General features: G+C 47.0%; 1 long non-coding RNA gene across 7 annotated transcripts in view; it reads left to right on the forward strand.

Annotated features, from left to right (window-relative positions):
• Window positions 1-12,773, forward strand: part of LOC149984126 (uncharacterized) — a 182,327-nt gene that overhangs the window by 70,520 nt on the left and 99,034 nt on the right. Inside the window, exon 3 of one of the 7 annotated variants that reach the window (XR_016495413.1) lies at window positions 9,939-9,962. The exons of the other annotated variants lie outside the window; for them this stretch is intronic. This is a non-coding gene — a long non-coding RNA (uncharacterized LOC149984126). Of the gene's footprint in view, window positions 1-9,938; window positions 9,963-12,773 lie in introns of those variants that run through there. 7 annotated transcript variants of the gene reach the window in all.

The following is a 12,773-nucleotide window of genomic DNA, read 5'->3' on the forward strand; positions in this document are numbered from 1 at the left end:
TTCGATACATCAAGAAAAAGCTTTTGATAGAGTGCCTGTCTGTTTAGGACCATGGAAGTGTTTGGCCTGGGAAGTGGGTTTAGATCATGGATCAAGTTGTTGTATTGTGGGGCTTCTGGTAAAAGTGTGGGGTGGGCTGAGCCAGCCAGTCCCAGTTAGGAGAGGGATTAGGCAGGGGTGTCCACTCTCAGGTCAGCTTTACTGTTTAGTCATAGAACCACTGCTGTGTAGGCTGAGGGAGAGGCTGCAGGGGTTGTAGGCTGAGGGAGAGGCTGCAGGGGTTGTCACTTCCAGGGGTAGTAGGTGGGGAGTCGGTTTCATTGTCAGCTTATGCTGATGATGTAACAGTGTTTGTTAGAGGGGAGGGAGATGTAGAAGAGGTTAGCAGGGCTTTAGTGTTGTTTGAGGTGAACTGGGAGAAGAGTGAGGGTATGATTATGGGGAGATGTTTTAACTTTCTAGTCTGTTAAAAGGAAAGAAAGTTTGTTTTAATGATATAAGTATTTTTTTTCTCTGTCTCTCTATTTATCTGTCTCACTCCTGGTTGTGGTAGTGTTTGTCATTGTGTTCTGGCGTCCTCTGTCTGCTAAGGCCACTTTTGTAATAACAAATCATCAGTGACCCCCTCAAAATCAGAACAAAACGAACTATACTATGACTTCGGCAGTGCATGGTCATACGAACCAAGTCTCAGGGCCCTGGGAAGAAACATTTTAATGGGCCCATTTCTTGGCATCGGTGAGAAAATGTTACAGTTTTCAAGCTCATTTTCTGCAATTGTACACATTTTATCATAGGTCAGAGAGAAAACTTTGCAGTTTAAAAGCTTAAATGACAGTGCATTTATGTTTAAACAAATCATTTTGGGAAAAATACAAGAAGTATTGAGTTGAAAATTGGTGGGGTACTGTGGTTACCAATATCCCTGTGAGCCTCCCAGGCCCATGTTGCCCAGGGTTAAGAACATACTTTGTAGATTAATGGTATGACATTGTATTACACCCTCTTAACTTATTCCATGGATCCCTTTGCCAAAATTAGTTAAATATGTTGTTGTTAGTAACAGCTCTGACAACAGTGGATGATGTCACAGACCAACCTCCCACAGAACTAGAATGAGATTTTGGGATGCATTATTCAATTCATTCTAGAGTGCCAGAGAGTGTGCTCTGGGCGTTCCTAAATTCAGAGCATTGCCAGATTGTCTGTTTGTCTCTCGGATTGTTCAGTGCGCACACTGGACGCTCTGGCCAAGGAGTAGGGTTGATCTGAGCCTCTGCGAGAGTTATATCCAATTTCAAAATGGCAGTGTCCGTAACGGCAAGATGTGATAGATGTGGCTATATTGATACATTTAAAGTAATAATTCAACATATTGCCAAATGTAATGGCAAAACAAACCCAGGAGGTAATTGAGATATATAGTGTTCATGTGTATGTAATTTATTACGTTCACTTACTAGGTAAGCTAACGTTAGCTACATTAGCTAGCTAACTTAGCTAACGTTAGCAAGCTAACTAATTTAGTTTAACATTAACTAGCCAGATGTTTCTTGTTCAAGTTTCTCCATCCTCTAATTGATCTAGGGTTTGTTATCATCAACCTATTAATTAATCAGCTGGGTCAATAGAGAACTGCACCATATAATAGCACTTTACTATGATAGTAACCTTATATTTTTGTATTTATTTTTATTTTGTAGAGTCAGGATCACTGCAGGAGCCAACCAGTGATGGATCAAGGGTGTCAGGGATTCAGGGAGCCAGTGAGGAAACTTCAGCAGTTAGTCATGGAGCCATTGACTCAGGGGCAGCAGGGTTCACCTGGGACCAGGCAGTGGTCTATCTCCTCATTGCGCTTTACGAACAATACAGATCAAATTTATATTCTTAAAAAATGGAGAAAAAAAGCTGCCTGGGAGCTCATAGCACTAGAAATGCATAAGAAATGCCAACAGGTCACAGGCCCCCAATAATAACAAATAGTAAAAAAATCGTGCTGAAGAATGGCAACATGCCCATATTTTAATGCACTAGACACACTCCTTCATAGATAGCCCAACATCAACCCTGTGTCAATAGCCAGCAACCTCAGTGGGTTTCAGCCCATGTTAGGTCTACCAATTGCCCCAAAGCCCACCGCTCAACCTGACCTGACACAAGCAGGGTCCACCGAGCCAGAGGACAATGCATGCCAGTCAGAGGATGTGGGACAAACAACCCAATCTGTGAAGCCACCACATTTGAAGAAAAGGAAACCTGCAGAGGAGCCAGCTTGGCTTAAAGATTACTGGGTGGAGGTTGATACACGCCAGTTGGCAGCTGGAAAAAGGGAATTGGAAGCACAGACATGCCACACAGAGATGTTGGCCATGATGAAACAACTACTGGAACAACAGAACACTGTAGTAAACATCCTCTAAAGCTTGAAGAAAAAAAAGAGAAGAAGAAAAAAAAACTGAAATGAAATGAATTTAAAGAAAATGAATAATATTTTATTCATTAATTCTATATCAAATGAATATGGTCTCATCAAAACAGTTTTAGGTTTGATATAGGCATATCAAAACATTTATTTATGAGTTCATTATATGCAGTAAATTAAATGCGTTTGCTTGAATTATTCAATTAAAACTATTTGACATTTCTTATTATGGGTGCAGATCCTTGCGACATGGGGCTGTGCATTATCATGCTGAAACATGAGGTGATGGCGGCAGATGAATGGCACGACAATGGGCCTAATACGCTGAGTATACAAAACATAAAGAACACCTGCTCTTTCCATGACATAGACTGACCAGGTGAAAGCTATGATCCCTTATTGATGTCACTTGTCAAATCCACTTCAATCAGTGTAGATGAAGGGGTGGAGACACGTTAAAGAAGGATTTTTAAGCCTTGAGACAATTGAGCCATGGACTGTGTGTGTGCCATCCATAGGATGAATGTGCAAGACAAAAGATTTAAGTGCCTACAACACTGCTGGGTTTTTCACACTTTAAACTTCTTGTAACTACCCATCCCGGATCCGGGAGCATTGTCATCAACTACAGTAATTAGCATAACGCAACGGACAAAAAATATTAATTTTCATGAAATAGTCTTTTGTTAATCACCCTGTCATCTCAGATTTTGAAATTAGGCTTTACAGCCAAAGCAACAGCCAAAGCAAGAAAAGCATTTGTGTAAGTTTATCGATAGCCTAGCATAGCATTATGCCTAGGTAGCAGCAGACAACCTGGTCACGAAAATCAGAAAAGGAATCAAATTAAATCGTTTACCTTTGATGAGCTTCGGATGTTTTCACTCACAAGACTCCCAGTTAGATAGCAAATGTTCCTTTTTTCAAAAAATATTATTTTTGTAGCCGAAATAACTCAGTTAGTTCTTCAGGTTTGGCTGAGAATTCGACCGGAAATTGCGGTCACACGACAACACCGAAAAATATTCCAAATTAGCTCCATAATATCGACAGAAACATGGCAAACGTTGTTTATAATCAATCCTCAAGGTGTTTTTCAAATATCTATTCGATAATATATCCACCGGGACAGCTGTATTTTCCGTAAGACCGGGAGGAAAAATAGCCAGACACTTACGCAATGTAGTCGCTTACGCTCATTCTTCAACATAAAGGCGTGAAACTAAGTCAAAATGCTGTAGACACCTTGGGGAATACATAGAAAAAGGAATCTGGTTGATAGCCCATTCACTGCTCAATAGGGACGCATCGGAACGCAGAGCTTTCAAAACATGAGTCACTTCCTGATTGGATTTTTCTCAGGCTTTCGCCTGCAATATCAGTTCTGTTATACTCACAGACAATATTTTTACAGTTTTGGAAACTTTAGAGTGTTTTCTATCCTAAGCATATTCTAGCATCTTGTCCTGACAAAATAGCCCGTTTACTTTGGGAACGTTATTTTTTCAAAAATGAAAATAGTGCCCCCTAGTTACAACAGGTTTTAACAGTTTTCCGTGTGTATTGCGGAGGGGGGGGGGGGGGGGGGGGGGGGGCGCAACTCAATATTAGGAAGGTGTTGCTAAGGTTTGGTACACTCAGTTAATACAGACAGTATGCTGTTGTGGAGGGTAAGTTGTGCTTTGAAAGAGGCTGTGCTCTGACCTTGAACCTGAGGATTGTTGTTTGTTTAGTCTGTGCTGGTCTTAAAATAAAACACACACATCACACATTCACCAGTTGGTCTCGGCTTCCAAACCACTATCTGGGAAGCTCTATTGACGTTTGATGTGGATCTATATTTAACCAGTAGAGGTAGCAGTAGACCACAGTGCACTGCTGTTGAGACCGTTTTTGAATGCAGTGTCAGACACAAAAAAACAATCACACATAAACTGTAGATGGTGTCATGCACAGGCGTCATAATACAGACAATGACAGACAATACCTCCCTTTCTCCTCCTCCTCTTCCTCCTCCTCCTCCCGTGCTTTGTGAATTGTATTGTGTCTAACCTTGGTTTGAAAGGAGTGTGTGAACCCAGATCAGATTCCAGCCCTTGGTCTGGTCACATGATTGGATGGTAGACGCATCAGTGTGTGTGTTGTGTGACACAAGTGAACTCAGGGAGCGATTTGTCTGTCCGGAAGAAAGAAGGGGTTCTCCTGATATTCGCACGCATGCACACACATAAGCGTACTTGATTACTCTTAATCGCAATGAAAGACAGAGGGCCTGTATTTATGCTATAGGGCCTTGGATATGTAGAGTACACAGTATGTGTTGTTGCATGCTATATGGCTTATTTTGTCTGAGTACATTACAGATTATACTGGGTAGATTAAGGATAAAATGTATTGGTACGTGTGAATAAGATTTTTGTATGTGCTAATGCAAATGCACAAACACAAGGACACATGGTGTGGCAGGTCGTCTCAGGCCACATTTGGTGTCTGTGTGTATTTGGGGGAAAAGGATCTTTGCCTTCCTTTTTTCTCCTTTCACTCGTCTCAGATATCCGCCAGCTGGACGAATGTGACACATCTCTCATTGTCAAGGTCTCCGCCCTTTGGGAACGAGAAGAGACGGAGAGAGAAGCAAGGGACTGTGAGAGAGGGAGCAAGAGAGAGGGGTAACGAAAGAAAGGGTGTGTATGACAAGGAGGCAAGTGGGTGAGGGAGGGGGAGGGGGAGAGAGAGATGAGAGAGAAGAAGAGAGATGTGAGAGCAAGGGAACGAGGCAGGGAGAGGGGAAAATAATGTGTTCCTGCCGATGCTCACGTAGGCCCACAGCTGCAGAGCTGCAGTTGCTACTCCCCCCCAAAAATCTGGTCCTTCCCCCCACCTACCCTGAGTCACGCTCCCAGTCATGCTTTCTGCCTCTCGCCTCAGTCACCAAGAGAGACCTGACATGGAGGTGGCACGTGGCTACATCAGGGGGGCTGGGGGATATGGAGGGGTGTGGATAGAGGAGAGGGGATGTGGGTCATCCTGCTTTTCAAAGGGAGCGGAGCGTGATCCCCCTCCTGTACTGTACAATCCCCAAAAGAGTATTGCCAAGCTGTGCGTGCTTGTAAAACTGTGTGTCTGTCTTTGCTGATATGTTTACATTCCTATAAATACTGTGAATAATATAGCCTACTGTGTCAAAAAAGGGAGCACTTTGTGTGAGTGAGTGAGTGAGTGAGTGAGTGAGTGAGTGAGTAGGTGAGTGAGTGAGTGAGTGAGTGAGTGAGTGAGTGAGTGAGTGAGTGAGTGAAAGAGAGAGACAGAGAGACCGAGAGAGAGACAGCGAGAGAGACAGAGATAGACAGAGAGAGCGAGACAGAGAGAGAGACACACAGGGAGAGAGACAGAGAGAGAGACACAGAGAGAGACACACATACAGAGTCACACCGAGAGAGACTGAGACAGAGAAAGAAAAAATTGTCAGAATGGACCATTTTAAAATAATGTCAACTAGATTCCCAGATTCTAACTTTTAAAATATTTGCTGTATGTGTAATATCTCTGTTAATCTTTATGTGACTTGTATGTCCATTTATGACTATGTGTAGGCATATATTGCCATATATGGATGTATGTGTAGGCAAAGTTAATGCCATATTCCACTGCTGTGTGATTTTTATGAATGAGTTTCCAGTTTATCCGGCAGTGGCTGCTGTTGATTCAGCTGAACAGCCACAGCCATCTCCACGACATTACGTTGCCAAGGCCGTGTATGAGGCGAGCTGCACGTTGCTGTGGCGTTAAGTGTGTGTGTGGCGACGTGCCAGGCTGTCAGCTGCCTACTGTGTGGGTCAAAGTCAGACAAGCCAGCCAGAAACCACTGACACACACTCATACACACGTACACACGCACACACACACACGTACACACACACTCGCACACACACTCGCACACACACTCGCGCATACACACACACACACACACACACACACACACACACACACACACACACACACACACACTTATGTGCAAAGGATACACACACGCAGAGAGGGCATGATAACTGAGCTCTGCTCTTTACCACACCCTTACATTCTCTCTCCCTCTTTCTGTATTTATCTCCCTCGGTCTGTGCCTCTCAGTCCCTCTGTGAACACAGTAAATTGTAGGCCCACAACTCCAGGATGGCATCTTACAGTGCAAACAAATTTACCTGCCTCTGTGTGTGTGTGTGTGTGTGTGTGTGTGTATGTGTGTGTGTGTGTGTGTGTGCGCATGCGCGTGTGTGTCTGTGTGTGTGTGCACGGGTGTACGCGTGGGCCCACTCTAACTGTACTTTACTGGTACTGTATTCTCATTTAACTGGTTTACTTGGCTCTCTCGCTTTGTTTTCTTTCTCTCTCTGACTGTATTCAAACTCCAGTCTCTGGGCATCAGCACAAAACTCAGGCTCCCACAATCTGGACCAAGACTCAAGTGTGGGAACAGCAAGAAGGGCCAATGTCAATGTCCCATGTTGTCGTGCCTAGCTTTTTCTGCATTTGGAGACCAGTCCTTTTTGTTGAATAATACAAAATAAAATAAAAATTAGTAATTTAGCAGATGCTCTATCCAGAGCAACTTACACTAGTGAGTGCATACATTTTCATACTTTTTCATACTTTTTCATTTGTGTATTTAGTTTGCAGTGACCTTCATTATATACAGTGCCCTCCGTAATTATTGGGACAGTGAAGCATTTTTTCCTCTTTCAGCACTATACTCCCAACAATGACTATAGCTTAAAGTGCAGAGTGTCAGCTTTAACTTCAGGGTATTTACATCCATAGCGGCTGAACCGTTTAGAAATTAAAGCTCTTTTTAAACATAGTTGTAACGGGAAGCAAGTTCAGGGAGTGTTTTAATAAAATAAACGTAACATAACAAGAAACTCTAACAGAGCACAGACTTACGCCTATGGAACCCTGACCTGTTCACCGGACGTGCTACCTGTCCCTGACCTGCTGTTTTCAACTCTCTAGAGACAGCAGGAGCGGTAGAGGTACTCTCAATGATCGGCTATGAAAAGCCAACTGACATTTACTCCTGAGGTGCTGACCTGTTGCACCCTCGACAACCACTGGGATTATTATTATTTGACCCTGCTGGTCATCTATGATCACATCTTGGCCATGTTCTGTTATAATCTCCTCCCGGCACAGCCAGAAGAGGACTGGCCAGCTCTCATAGCCTGGTTCCTCTCTAGGTTTCTTCCTCTGTTCTGGCCTTTCTGGGGAGCTTTTCCTAGCCACCGTGCTTCTACACCTGCATTGCTTGCTGTTTGGGATTTTAGGCTGGGTTTCTGTACAGCACTTTGAGAAATCAGCTGATGTAAGAAGGGCTTTATAAATATATTTGATTTGATTTGATGATGCTGTTTGTATGGCTGCTATGAAAGTGAACTGTGTGTGCAGGGAATAAAGGGTCTATTCATTCCTCCAATTATGTGGCAAAACATTTCTTAAACGGAATGAAATGGGGATGGACCTACCTGAATTTGTCCAATAGAAACTCTAATTTTAGTTGCAAAATGTAAAGTTTCTCAACTGTTTGGACTAATGATTAAACCCTAGATCCGCTTGATACAGGTACGAGTGTGCAAGGGAGTATGGAATGTGTCAATGTCTGTCACCTTGATTATTCCAATTTGTCTCTCGACCTGTGCACCTGCATCATTTAATTTGTAGGCTAGGTTTGTCATGTACTGTCATGTTGTGTCTTGTCTCTGTCCTTTCCCTTCACCCTGTCTCCCTCTGCTGGTCGTTGTTAGGTTACCTTTTCTCCCCCGCTTTCCCCCAGCTGTTCCTTGTCTCCTCTAACTACCCATTCACCCCGTTTCCCACCTGTTCCCTTTTTCCCTCTGATTAGGTCCCTATATCTCTCTCTGTTTCTGTTCCTGTCCTTGTCGGATTCTTGTTTGTTGTGTTTCATGCCTGAGCCAGACTATCGTCATGTTTGCTGTAACCTTGTCCTGTCCTGTCGGAATCTGCCGGTCTATCTGAGCCTACCTATGTTTGGTTATTAAAGAAGCTCTGTTTAAGTTAGTTCGCTTTTGGGTCCTCATTCACTCACCATAACAGAAGAATCCGACCAAGAATGGACCCAGCGACTTCGGATCCTCTCCACTCAGCCGTCGGGATCCAGGGAGCGATGCTAGGCAGACACGAGCAGGAAGTGTCTGCTGCTCGACATGCCGTTGAGACCCTGGCCACCCAAGTCTCCAACCTCACAGAACAGGTTCACCATCTCCGCCTCGATCCACCGGCCACTTCCAGGGCTTTCGAATCTCCGGAGCCCAGAATCAATAACCCGCCGTGTTACTCTGGGGAGCCCACTGAATGCCGCTCGTTCCTCACCCAGTGTGATATTGTGTTTTCTCTCCAGCCCAACACTTACTCCAGGAGCACTGCTCGTGTCGCCTACGTCATATCTCTCCTTATTGGACGGGCTCGTGAGTGGGGCACGGCAATCTGGGAGGCAAGGGCTGAGTGTACTAACCAGTATCAAGACTTTAAGGAGGAGATGATACGGGTTTTTGATCGATCTGTTTTTGGGGAGGAGGCTTCCAGGGCCCTGTCTTCCCTATGTCAAGGCAATCGATCCATAACAGACTACTCTATTGAGTTTCGCACTCTTGCTGTCTCCAGTGGCTGGAACGAGCCGGCCTTGCTCGCTCGTCTTCTGGAGGGTTTCCGCGCAGAGGTAAAGGATGAGATTCTCTCCCGGGAGGTTCCTTCCAGCGTGGATTCCTTGATTGAACTCGCTATTCGCATTGAGCGACGGGTTGATCTTCGTCACCGAGCTCGTGGAAAGGAGCTCGCGCTCTCCGTCGCCTCCCTCTCCGCATCACTACCATCTTCCTCTGCCGGCTCGGGTGCTGAGCCCATGCAGCTGGGAGGTATCCGCATCTCGACTAAGGAGAGGGAACGGAGAATCACCAACCGCCTCTGTCTCTATTGCGGTTCCGCTGGTCATTTTGTCACTTCATGTTCAGTTAAAGGCCAGAGCTCGTCAGTAAGCGCAGGGCTACTGGTGAGCGCTACTACTCCTGTCTCTCCTTCAAGATCCTGCACTACCTTGTCGGTCCATCTACGCTGGACCGGTTCGTCAGCTTCCTGCAGTGCCTTAATAGACTCTGGGGCGGAGGGCTGTTTTATGGACGAGACCTGGGCTCGGGAACATGACATTCCTCTCAGACAGTTAAAGGAGCCCACGGCCTTGTTCGCCCTGGATGGTAGTCCTCTCCCCAGGATTCAGCGTGAGACGCTACCTTTAACCCTCACTGTTTCTGGTAATCATAGTGAAACCATTTCTTTTTTAATTTTTCGTTCACCTTTTACACCTGTTGTTTTGGGCCATCCCTGGCTAGTTTGTCATAATCCTTCCATTAATTGGTCTAGTAATTCTATCCTCTCCTGGAACGTCTCTTGTCATGTGAAATGTTTAATGTCTGCTATCCCTCCTGTTTCCTCTGTCTCTTCTTCACAGGAGGAGCCTGGTGATTTGACAGGGGTGCCGGAGGAATATCACGATCTGCGCACGGTGTTCAGTCGGTCCAGGGCCACCTCTCTTCCTCCACACCGGTCGTATGATTGTAGTATTGATCTCCTTCCGGGAACCACCCCCCCCCGGGGTAGACTATACTCTCTGTCGGCTCCCGAACGTAAGGCTCTCGAAGATTATTTGTCTGTAGCTCTTGACGCCGGTACCATAGTCCCCTCCTCCTCTCCCGCCGGAGCGGGGTTTTTTTTTGTCAAGAAGAAGGACGGGTCTCTGCGCCCCTGCATAGATTATCGAGGGCTGAATGACATAACAGTGAAGAATCGTTATCCGCTTCCTCTTATGTCTTCAGCCTTCGAGATCCTGCAGGGAGCCAGGTTTTTCACTAAGTTGGACCTTCGTAACGCTTACCATCTCGTGCGCATCAGGGAGGGGGACGAGTGGAAGACGGCGTTTAACACTCCGTTAGGGCACTTTGAATACCGGGTTCTTCCTTTCGGCCTCGCTAACGCTCCAGCTGTCTTTCAGGCATTAGTCAATGATGTCCTGAGAGACATGCTGAACATCTTTGTTTTCGTTTACCTTGACGATATCCTGATTTTTTCACCGTCACTCCAGATTCATGTTCAGCACGTTCGACGTGTCCTCCAGCGCCTTTTAGAGAATTGTCTTTTTGTGAAGGCTGAGAAGTGCACTTTTCATGCCTCCTCCGTCACATTTCTCGGTTCTGTTATTTCCGCTGAAGGCATTAAGATGGATCCCGCTAAGGTCCAAGCTGTCATTGATTGGCCCGTCCCTAAGTCACGCGTCGAGCTGCAGCGCTTTCTCGGCTTCGCGAACTTCTATCGTCGTTTCATCCGTAATTTCGGTCAGGTGGCAGCTCCTCTCACAGCCCTTACTTCTGTCAAGACGTGCTTTAAGTGGTCCGTTTCCGCCCAGGGAGCTTTTGATCTCCTCAAGAATCGTTTTACATCCGCTCCTATCCTTGTTACACCTGACGTCTCTAGACAGTTCGTTGTCGAGGTTGACGCGTCAGAGGTGGGCGTGGGAGCCATCCTTTCTCAGCGCTCCCTCTCTGACGACAAGGTCCACCCATGCGCGTATTTTTCTCATCGCCTGTCGCCGTCGGAACGTAACTATGATGTGGGTAACCGCGAACTGCTCGCCATCCGGTTAGCCCTAGGCGAATGGCGACAGTGGTTGGAGGGGGCGACCGTTCCTTTTGTCGTTTGGACTGACCATAGGAACCTTGAGTACATCCGTTCTGCCAAACGACTTAATGCGCGTCAGGCGCGTTGGGCGCTGTTTTTCGCTCGTTTCGAGTTCGTGATTTCTTATCGTCCGGGCTCTAAGAACACCAAGCCTGATGCTTTGTCTCGTCTCTTCAGTTCTTCAGTAGCCTCCACTGACCCCGAGGGGATTCTCCCTGAGGGGCGTGTTGTCGGGTTGACTGTCTGGGGAATTGAGAGGCAGGTAAAACAAGCGCTCACTCACACTCCGTCGCCGCGCGCTTGTCCTAGGAACCTTCTTTTCGTTCCCGTTCCTACTCGTCTGGCCGTTCTTCAGTGGGCTCACTCTGCCAAGTTAGCCGGCCACCCTGGCGTTCGGGGTACGCTTGCTTCCATTCGCCAGCGTTTTTGGTGGCCCACCCGGGAGCATGACACGCGTCGTTTCGTGGCTGCTTGTTCGGTCTGCGCGCAGACTAAGTCCGGTAACTCTCCTCCTGCCGGCCGTCTCAGGCCGCTTCCTATTCCCTCTCGACCGTGGTCTCACATCGCCTTAGATTTTGTCACCGGACTGCCTTCGTCAGCGGGGAAGACTGTTATTCTTACGGTTGTCGATAGGTTCTCTAAGGCGGCTCATTTCATTCCCCTTGCTAAGCTTCCTTCTGCTAAAGAGACGGCACAAATCATCATCGAGAATGTTTTCAGAATTCATGGCCTTCCGTCAGACGTCGTTTCGGACAGAGGTCCGCAATTCACGTCTCAATTTTGGAGGGAGTTTTGCCGTTTGATTGGGGCTTCCGTCAGTCTCTCTTCCGGCTTTCACCCCCAGTCTAACGGTCAAGCAGAACGGGCCAATCAGACTATTGGTCGCATCTTACGCAGTCTTTCTTTTCGTAACCCTGCGTCTTGGTCAGAACAGCTCCCCTGGGCAGAATACGCCCACAACTCGCTTCCTTCGTCTGCGACCGGGCTATCTCCTTTTCAGAGTAGCCTCGGGTACCAGCCTCCGCTGTTCTCATCTCAGTTCGCCGAGTCCAGCGTCCCCTCCGCTCAGGCTTTTGTCCAACGTTGCGAGCGCACCTGGAAGAGGGTCAGGTCTGCACTTTGCCGTTATAGGACGCAGACTGTGAGGGCTGCTAATAAGCGTAGAACTAAGAGTCCTAGATATTGTCGCGGTCAGAGAGTTTGGCTCTCCACTCAGAACCTTCCCCTTAAGACGGCTTCTCGCAAGTTGACCCCGCGGTTCATTGGTCCGTTCCGTATTTCTCGGGTCATTAATCCTGTCGCAGTTCGACTTCTTCTTCCGCGATACCTTCGTCGCGTCCACCCGGTCTTCCATGTCTCCTGCATCAAGCCCGTCCTTCGCGCCCCCGCTCGTCTTCCCCCCCCCCCCCCATCCTTGTCGAGGGCGCACCCATCTACAGGGTCCGTAGAATTTTGGACATGCGTCCTCGGGGCCGTGGTCACCAGTACCTCGTAGATTGGGAGGGGTACGGTCCTGAGGAGAGGAGTTGGGTTCCCTCTCGGGACGTGCTGGACCGTGCGCTGATCGAGGATTTCCTCCGTTGCCGCCAGGTTTCCTCCTCGAGTGCGCCAG

The sequence above is a fragment of the Oncorhynchus mykiss genome, chromosome 4 (assembly GCF_057628025.1).
Source record: "Oncorhynchus mykiss isolate SJ-2025 chromosome 4, ASM5762802v1, whole genome shotgun sequence".
NCBI classification, from domain to species: domain Eukaryota; kingdom Metazoa; phylum Chordata; class Actinopteri; order Salmoniformes; family Salmonidae; genus Oncorhynchus; species Oncorhynchus mykiss.